The sequence below is a fragment of the Peromyscus californicus genome, unplaced genomic scaffold (genome assembly GCF_007827085.1).
Source record: "Peromyscus californicus insignis strain IS unplaced genomic scaffold, ASM782708v3 Scaffold_3__1_contigs__length_106647218, whole genome shotgun sequence".
In the NCBI taxonomy this organism is placed as follows: Eukaryota; Metazoa; Chordata; class Mammalia; order Rodentia; family Cricetidae; genus Peromyscus; species Peromyscus californicus.
Genome location: NW_026294551.1, coordinates 4,925,019 through 4,934,688, shown reverse-complemented (window position 1 = coordinate 4,934,688; position 9,670 = coordinate 4,925,019). Strand labels below are relative to the sequence as shown.

The window sequence follows — 9,670 nt, the reverse complement described above, 5'->3', positions numbered from 1 at the left end:
ATCCAACAAGATATAAACATTACGAAGTTGGGTTTCCCCAGCCCTACTGCGCAGCATCCTGTACGAGGACAGAATGTCACAACAGGACTCACCGGGGCCGGGGAAGAGCTCCCCCACCCTGCCCTCATCTCTCTCCTCAACCCGCTTTTATCTTTAACTCACTGCGTGTAAATCAAGGTAGAAGTGTGGAGCACCTTGGGCGGGGGAGGGCAGGCCCCGAGACCTTGACCTTTATTCACAGAGGATAAAACTTCTCTCAGACCCAGATGAAGCCAGAAGCATCCATGCCCGGGTCAGCCGTGTGTGTGTGAGCCACAGTCTTGGGTCTGGGGTCCCGGCAGGAGCAATGGCTGCTGCAGACCCTGGAGGATGGAGATAACGTGTGATAAACAGGTGCGTGCCTCCCTCCGCCCCCTCGGACACCCGATGTTCTTTATGGCCTTGCTCAGGTAGATCATTATTACCATAAATTTTCTTATCTCTGATGCTTTTCCAATTATGGGTGACAACAGGAAAGCTGCCGTTGGCTTCTGAAAGGTCACCAAGACATAGAGCCGTTTGGGAAGGGGTGACACGTGGCTGGCTTGTGTAAATCTCCACAAGTTTTATGCACAAGTCAGGGCAGAAATGTAAGTGAGATTCATAAAATCTATCAAGATTTACAGGGTCTCAGGGGTTGAACATTGCCTCTCCTCTAGCTGTTTGTGTGGGAGTTGACAATTGTTCTTTCCCAGTGTTTTACACACAGCTCCTAGTGAGGCACCTGGACAAAGCCCCTGAAAGTGACCAGTGACCTCCCCAGGACATGAAGATGATAATTGGTGAGGACTGGGCGTCTGGGAAACCCTGGCTCCTTGGGAACACCTAAGTCACATGTCCCTCTGCGTAGCATCCAGTCAGCAGCTGGTGACATTGTCCTTCTGAGATCTAACAGTTTGGACATGGTGGCCTGAGTTCACACTTCCTATTGTGGCTCTGGGACAGCCTGTGCTCAGCCCTGGGGACTTGAGTTGATTAGTGGAAGGGCAGGTCTGGGTACCTGTGTTTGTAAGAAATTCCTCAGGGGTAGCCTGGCATGATGCTACACACATATAATCCCAGAATTTAGGGGGAATGGAGGCAGGAGGATTAGGAGTTCAAGGTCATTGTTGGCTACATAATGAGTTCAAGGCCAGCCCAGGATATATGGGACCCTGTCTCAGAAACAAGAAAAAAAGGAAGGAAGGAAAGAAGGAAGGAAGGGAGGAAGGAAGGAAGGAAGGAAGGAAGGAAGGAAGGAAGGAAGGAAGGAAAAGAAAAGAAAAGAGAGATGGCGGTGGCGGTGGGCGGCAGCACATGCCTTTAATCCTAGCACTTAGGAGGCAGAGGCAGGTGGATCTCGGTGAGTTGACAGTCAGAACTGTTACACAAAGAAACCCTGTCTCAAAAAAACAAACAAACAAACAAAAAGGAATATTTATTCTTGCAAAGGACCTGGGTTTGAGTCCCAGCACACAAATGGTGGCTCACAACTGTCCATAACTCCATTTCCAGGGGCTCTGATACTGTCTTCTGGCTTCCATAGGCACCAGGCATGCACATGGTTCACACAGAAATATATAAACTCATGTACATATAAAATAAGTAAACAGACAGACAAAAGCATCAGGGGCAGAAGAGGGTGCTAACAGAACATCTGGCCAGGCAGCTGGAGCTTGACGTCGTGCCTAGCAGGTGGCTCTGTGGAGGTCGCCTGGCCCAGGATCAGCACAGACATTCTGGGGCTCACTGGGTAGAAGAGAGTGGCCCTGACTCTGCAGCTAACTTCAGCCCCACGCTTCCTATTTCTTGCCACAGAGAGATTTCCTTCTGGGAGAGAGCTGATGCTTTCTCCAGGGCCCTTCTAACCGCCTACCCACCCCTAGATACATGCTTAGAGAGTGGGGAGAGCTGTCCCCCACCCTTGCTGAGGCCTCTTTTCCTTGTTGATCTCTGTTCCCACTTGGACTAGTTACTTTTCTGTTGCTGTGATAAAACACCGTGACCAAAGGCGGCTCACAGAAGTAGGAGTTTATTTGGGCTTATGGTTCCAGAGGGATGAGAGTCCATTATGGCGGGAGGCAAGGCAGCTGGCAGGCATAGTGGCAGCAGCAGGAAGCTGAGAGATCATGTCTCAACTGTAAACATGAAATGGGGAGCGGCTACATGCTCCTAAAACCTGCCTCCAATGACGCACTTCCTCCAGCTAGGCCACACCTCCTAAACCTCCCAACAGCACCACCAACTAGAGACCAAGTGTTCAAATGCCCAAGCCTGTGGGCACCTCATTCAATCATTACACCGTCCCTTCTAAGCGCCCTGCAGTCCCTCAGGGTTGCAGAATATTTAACTGCAAAGATGTGCTGCTTGTTTAACTATGCAAAGATGTGCTGCTGTTTTTCTTCCCCTGTCTGAAGTTCCTGATTGGTCTAATAAAAAGCTGACTGGCCAATATCCAATATTGAGGGAGGAGGTATAGGCAGAACTTCCAGGAAGGGCAGTAAGTAGGAGGATTTAGGCTCAAGGAAGGGAGAAAAGGAGATGACAGAGAGGTGCCAGGGGCCAGACAGACAGACACAGAGGAAGCAGGAAAGTAGGACATACAGAATGAAAGGAAGGTAAAAAGCCTTGAGGCAAAATGCAGATGAATAGAAACAGGTTAAATTAGGTTATAAGAGCTAGTGGGACAAGCCTAAGTCAAGGCCGAGCATTCATAATTAATAGTAAGTCTCTGTGTCTTTATGTGGGAGCTGAAAATGCCAGCTACCCCTCGGCAGGCAGCCTCCATCCCTGGCTTGCTTCAGCTGCGTCCTTGATCCTGCTTTTAGATTTATGGTCATTCTAGATGTTCTCAACAGCCCTCTGCAGATGCCACACCTTCAGGAGACCTTCCTGTCACCCTGATGGAGAGTGACCTGTGCCCTAGCTAGTCTTCCCTTCTCTGGTTCTCTAGTGACAATACTTGCAGACACTGTAGGGTGCTGTGCTTACACCATACAAGGGGACTGCTTCCTTGGGCAGCGACCTTGTTCTTTCATTCTTTCTTCCACGTTTCCTCACCTCACTCTGAAAACCACAAAAGTACAAAGGCTCACAACAATCCAGTCCTGGAGTGCTGGGTTCAAGTCACTACACAGCCACTTGTGATTTGCACGACAGGGGCTCAGCGTCCTTGTCCACACAGTAGAGATGGGGGTGCTATTGGTCTTCTAGATGCCGTGGGTCTTAAGTAGAGGAGGGATGAGGTCCTTGGGGCTGGACTTGCCACACCCATGACCGGGCAACCCAACCCTGCGATGGAGGTGTGCACAGCTGTGATCCTGATCTTCCCCTTCAGTTCCAGCCTTCTTCCTTTTTAGTCTCTCTGGAGGGTAACATTGCCTGCCAACTTGGCAGAATCAAGAAGCACTTAGGAGACAAAACTCTGGGCAAGTTTGGGGCATGCTTGTGAGGAAGTTTCTATATTGGCTTAATTAAGTTTGGGAGACCCCTGTCCCCCTACTCCCTGGGTCCTGAGCATTGTTGATGTCATCCCTTGAGCTAGAGACTAGAAATGCATAAAAAGGAGTGTGAACCAAGCACCTGAGTGCAAATGGATGTTTCTCTCCCACCTGTCAGTTCCCAAATAACCATTCAGAGGCTTAATATTACTTATAAATGATCAGCCAATAGCTCAGGCTTGTTACTAGCTGACTCTTACATTTAACCCATATTTCTATTTATGCTCTGCCATGTGGCAGTACCTTTGTTAGTAAGGCATGTTCATCTCCTGCTCCCTCTGCATGTGGCTGGTGACTCCTAACTCTGCCCCTCTCCTTCCCATCATCCTTAGTTTGGTTGCCCTGCTTATACTTCCTATAAGTATGGATAATGGCCAATCAGCGTTTTATTAAACCAATTCAAATGACAAATCTTTACAGTGTACAAGAGGATTATTCCACAGCACCTGAATTCATCCCTCTCTGCTCCCTGGCTTCAGATGTGGCATGACGAGCTGTCTCATGCTGCTGGCGCCAGCTGTGACTCTCCCACCCCGACGGTAGCCTTCAAGTGTGAGCAAGCTAAGATCTTTCCTCCTAGAGTTGATATGATCTGACGTTTTATCAAGGCAACAGATTTGCTGTGGTCTGCCGAGGTGAAATCAGAACACGCAGGGAAGCAGCTAATAAATAAATAAATAAATAAATAAATAAATAAATAAACAAACACACAAATAAATAAATAGCGGTCACCCCCGGGAGTCCAGGAGCCATACTGCCATCCCCTCCCCTCTGCACTCACCACAGCCCTGGATGTGCAGTGGGCCCTTCTTATTCCCCATACTCAGGGCCCCATGCTCCTCCCTCATCAAGGCAGCCAAGGCATCATAGGGCAGGGTCTTCACTGCATGAAGTGTGTTAGGAAAGGACATGCCAAGAGAGCACAAAGCTCTGGGACCCCGGAGTGAGAGGATTCCGTTTTAGCAGAGGAGAGATGGCTGTCTGGAATGGTGCCTGTTTTCATACACAGCCCAGTTCAGGGAGATAGCTGGATATCCGCGGTACGTCCCACCCTAACTTTCTCCCCTGGAACCACAGTCCCTCACCCTTTAGTCTGACACAGTGCTGCACAGAATCTGGTCTGTTTCACCTTCACTGGAGATGGACGGAGAGGACCCCTGTCCTCACAGCCTCTTTTTCAGAACAAAGGCACAAAGGCTGGCCGACCTCGAGGCTCAGCAGACCGATGAGGCACTGGAAGCTGCTGGGCAGGGCTGTTCATCACCTTGGAGGATGACAGAGAGGAAGCAGGTGTTTGGCTTAAGATGACAGAGAAGAGCAGGGAAAGTACATGGGACAGAGACGGTGGAGTCTTGTGCCATTTCTCAGCACCATTTCCTTCCACTTAATGGTCCCATAGATTATGGGACCCAAGTGGTGGATGCCTGTGAAGGTTATGCCGTCGGGTGATGGTTTCCAGGGGCAGGAGAAATAATTGTGAATTTTCTGTCCTACAAAGACCCTTGCTGTCTGCAGAGTGCTCGGTTAATCTTGTTCTGCTATGTTCTGAGTGAGAACACGGGGTTACAACCTTCCTTTGCCACGGGAAGAAAATGAGACCAACCTCTCCCCAATTGGCTTTTTTTCCCCTTTTTTTCATTTTTGGTGTTTTGTTTTGAGACAGAGTCTTGCTATGTAGCTCAAGCTAGCCTGGCACTTACTATATAGCCCAAGCTGGCATCAAACTCACAGCAATCCTCCTGCCTCCAGTCCTAAGTGCTAGGGTTGCAGGTGCACCCCATTGAGTCCAGAATGACCTTTTCTTTCACATGGAAGAAACAGGTGGGTGGGGGTGGGTCAGGGGCGAGGTGTCCTCTGGTCCTCTCTCTTAATCCTGCCCTGGAGCAGCAGCAGGTTTGGCTGAGTGGTTCTGCAAACCCTTTGGCCTTCGTGGCCAGCCTCTTCTCTGCATTTAGGAGAGCGGGGTGGGGGGTGGGGGGGTAGGGGGTGGGGACGATGGGCGGGAGAGCTGTAATTTTGTGGAGGTCATGAAGGGCATGCCCCAAAGAGGACCATGGGACCCGGGACTCTCTTCCCCTGCGCTTCCAGCCATGGGATAAGCACTTTGTTCCATCACAGGCTCCCACCATTCTCCCTGGAATCCTCAACAGAGGCCTGAAAGCCATGAGTCTACCTCATCAGGAAATGGACCTCTAGAACATTCTGTGACCAAGTGACTTCCCACAAGGCTCAGGTCCACAAGGATGTCACCCTGGGGACCAAGGCGTTCACACATATGGACCTCTGAGGGACAGAGCATCCCAACTCTGGCAGTTTCTCTTTATGGAGATGAAGAAGGTTCAGAGGCCTGGGAGTATAGCTCCATGGGAGAGAGCATGCCTCGTGTAACAAATGTCTTGAGTTCTGTCCTCAGCACCAAGAAAAGAAAGTTCCAGAACAAGATAGAGGTGCTGGTTGCCCAACATTTTGACTGAGCTAAATGGCATTGAATTACCACTTTCAAAAAAATTGTTTTGAGACAGGGTCTTGCTATGTAGCCCTGGCTGGCCTCGAACTCTTGGAAACCTGCCTGCCTCTACCTCCCAAGTGCTGAGATTAAAGGCATGCACCACCTGACCTGGCTAAAATGGTTGGTCTTATGTCATGCTATTTTAGCCTCTAGATACATGTGTGCATCTGAAACTCCACAGGACCTGGGGCAGGGCCCTGAAGGTGAGCCAAAGAGTGCTTGGGTGAGGCCCTGCCACCCAGAAGTGATATTGTGAGTGGTACAAGTCCAGCTGCTGACAGCCCGGTCAGAGGGGACTCCAGGAAGCCTGGTGTGTGGGAGGCTCACGGGTCTCACTTCTGCCCAGTTTTCCGTCTGTGAGCCGACAGGCTTTGTCTGGCTCTTCCCCCAGCAGGCACAGCCCCTTAGGTTGGCTTTGCATGTGACCTACAGAGGGAAAAAGGAGGCTGCTATACCTGCAGCCTTGGGCCTTCCGGGTTAGCTGGTGCCTTCTCCAGCTCTATTGTCCCGGACAGATGGAAGGACTCAGCTCAGAGCTCCCTGGCTGGTTTAATTCCACTGCGGACTGGTCCCGAGGACCCTGCTACTGCACCCCACCCTTATCAGGGCTTCATGTTACCCAAGCCCAGAGGGTAATGCTGACCAAACCTGCCACCCTGACCTACCTGCTGCCCAGCAGTCCCAGCCCCACATTGTCCCTAGCTTCAGACTCCCCTGATTCCAGTCCTTTCTACCCCCACCCCCAGCCCCGACGCAAATACTCCCTAACCTGGTTCTCTGCCCCTGGAGTCAGAGAATAGTCACAGATAGACCCCATTCCAGTTGTCTAGCTTGGCTGTGGAGTGGCTTGGAAGTGACCCCTCTAGAGCTGTGGTAGAGGGATCCGGTGAGCTGATATCCCTGTGCGTGTGAACTGGAAGGAGGGTGGGGTGCTGGTTAGTTCAGCAGGCTCCTGTAAGGGTGGCTGAATCACTCTTTGTTCTGGTCCCAGAAGCGCCCAGGAGCCCTGCAACCTGGACTCTTTCCTCTTCTGGACCAGTTCCTTCCTTTGCCATGCACCATGCTCAGACTAAGCTTTATTTAATTGTACACCAAACCTCTGGCCTGGTCTGGACCAAGGACCAGGGAAGCAGTTTTATGAAGGGGTTTTGCAAGTCAAGGGGACAACTGTCCCCAATTCAGAGAAACCTCCCTGGACAGAATGGCTCTCGAGGACCCTGGCATTAGCTATTGAAGAAAGCAGAGAAAGAGAGCTAACCCCACAATTAACACCTCCCCCAGCTAGAGGAGCCTGGCTGGGTGTGTGGCGTCTGCCCCAACCCCCACCCAGCCATGAGGACACCCCCACAAGTAATCCTCCTGAAGAGAGGGTAATTAATTCAAACAGACCCTCATCCATCCCAGGCTGGGCCCTTTGACAAGGCAGAGGCGGGAGGTGCCGGCAGAGCGGAGCTCAGAAGTCTGGCAGGCTAATCCAGGGCTCAGGGCGAGCTTGTTCCGGCCCTAATGAGACTCCCGGGCATCAGCCAGGCCTGCTTTGTCTCTGGCGGATGGGGAGGAGGGCAAGACCAACTTTATTTCCGAATCTGGACTGACTCACAGAAGTAGCATCTCACTTGAAGGGCACCCCATCTATCTGTGGCCCTCGCTGCATGAAATTGTATTGGCTCGCCACTTGCTATCTGGCTGGGCGCAGCTGGGCCGTAAGTCATCGGCGATAACGTTCTTTATTATGCCTCCGTGTTTATGAACTGTGCCTGCGAGGGAGACGATAGAAATATGCAGCCGTATGCAAAGGCGGACGGGAGGGGGGAGGGGGAGGGGAGCATATGCTAGTTGCTAGGGCAACCATGGGGCTATTTTGGGCATCGGATTTTTTTTTTTTTTTCCTGGTGATAAAAACCATTTTCTTGGGCTGGCTGGCCTCTCCCCTCCCCCTTCCTGAGCTGCATATTTAGGAAAGGAGTGACTTAATTTCTTAATTAAACATTATGCTATCCCCCTCCCTTGCCTGCTTTCAAAATGGATGGAAAAATAGAAAGGTGTTGATGAGTGTTCTTGAGTAGAAGGGGAGCCAGCGCCCTGATGGAGAGGTGTGAATAATTCACTAATCTTTGCTGATCCCCGCCGCCTCCCCCTCCACACACCCCCCCTTCTACCTCCACCGACTTAACTGTGATAAACTCCCCCAGTTCTAGACCTGAGCGCAATCTCAGAAGCTCCAGGTGTTTGTGAGCAAGAGGAATGCCAATGAGCTTGGGAAGGGAGGAGGCAAGCGCCTGGAAGGTGGCTGTATCCCGGGGCACAGGCGTCCCTGAGAAACAAAAGGCAGAGAGATGTTGGGAACTCACCCTGCTCTGTCTCCATCCATGACACAGATAGCCCTGTGGGAAATGGGGGCTGGGAGGACCTGAGCTGTTTCTAGCCAGGCCAGCTCCATGCCCAGCTGTAGAAACCACACTGCTGGAACTTTCCGTCTTCCCACCCCATGTTATCACATCCCTGTCTTATAGTTGTGGGTGCTTAGGAAGTGAGCACAGCGGGGAGGAGCCTGTGAATGCTCCTCTCAGCCTCTGTCCAGCCTTTGCCTGCTGCCCACCTGCCTGCTCAGCTGCCTGCCCCTGGCATGTTCTGAGTGAGGAGGCAAGGGAAGCCCACAGGGTATTGGGGTTCTTTGGCTCAGTACCAGGCTGAGGCTGGGGGAGGTGTGGGGGGGGGGGTGGGTACCCAGCAGTCCCTTTCTGGTTGGTGCTCAGACTTCCCTGTTCTGTTGACCTTGCCCAGACACTCCATGTGGGACAGGCAGGTGCTAAATGCCCTGAGGATAGGGGCAACCAGACATGCCCCCTTTGTCCACTGAGATCTGGTGTCAGGTCTAAAATATTCACCTGGATCTGGATGCATCTTACAGGGCTGGGAGGCTTCTGGAAGATTCTCTCAGTGTTCGAGTGGGTGGGGCAGAACCCATCTAGCTGGTCTTGCACTTACTGTGTGGAATGGGCTTGGGCCATTAAAGCATCCCCCCTCCTTTAAAGGTTTATTTATTTGATTTTATGCGTATGGGTGTTTTGCCTGCCTGTTTGTATGTGTGTGTACCACATGCATGCCTGGCTCCCAGGGAGGTCTAAAGAAGGCATCAGATTCCTTGGAACTGGAGTTACAGACAGTTGTCAGCCACCTGATATGAGTGCTGGGAATTGAACCCAGGTCCTCTGGAGGAGCAGCCAGTACTCTTAACTGCTGAGCTGTCTTTCTAGAGCCCTATGCTTTATTTTTAAAACAAACTTTTAATTGCATATTATCCAAGGAATACGTATTTGTATAGAGAAAAAACCAGAAACTATAGAAGAGCAAATTATACATGTATTTTTTCCTGCCTAAAAATGAAAGATGATCTCTTTCTGCCTTTTTATTCTCCTTGTTTATTGTTACAAACTTGAAATCACATTGTATCCTGCTTCTCCCCCCCCCCCCCCCCCGACCCAAACTGGAATCCTTTCCCTTAAATAGTTCTCAGCATATATCTGTTTTCCTTTTGTGGCTGCGTGCAATTTTAGTGTAGAAGTATCCCACTGAAGCATTCTGTGTGTGAATCAATTATTTTCCATGTCTTTCTTGGGCTGTGCAAGCGGCAGCTTGTGAT

At 50.9% G+C, this 9,670-nt stretch overlaps 1 long non-coding RNA gene across 2 annotated transcripts; it reads right to left on the bottom strand.

The window, feature by feature from the left end:
* Nucleotides 1–195: 195 nt before the first annotated feature.
* LOC128123007 (uncharacterized) lies at nucleotides 196–8,503 on the bottom strand. Of its 2 annotated transcripts, XR_008222559.1 has the most exons (4): nucleotides 8,379–8,503; nucleotides 4,604–4,782; nucleotides 3,965–4,180; nucleotides 196–362 (listed from the first exon to the last, which is right to left on the bottom strand). It is a non-coding gene; the product is annotated as an uncharacterized LOC128123007 (long non-coding RNA). The 2 variants fall into 2 exon arrangements; XR_008222558.1 differs by lacking the exon at nucleotides 196–362 and having other exon boundaries at nucleotides 1,442–4,180.
* Between the last annotated feature and the right edge of the window lie 1,167 nt (nucleotides 8,504–9,670).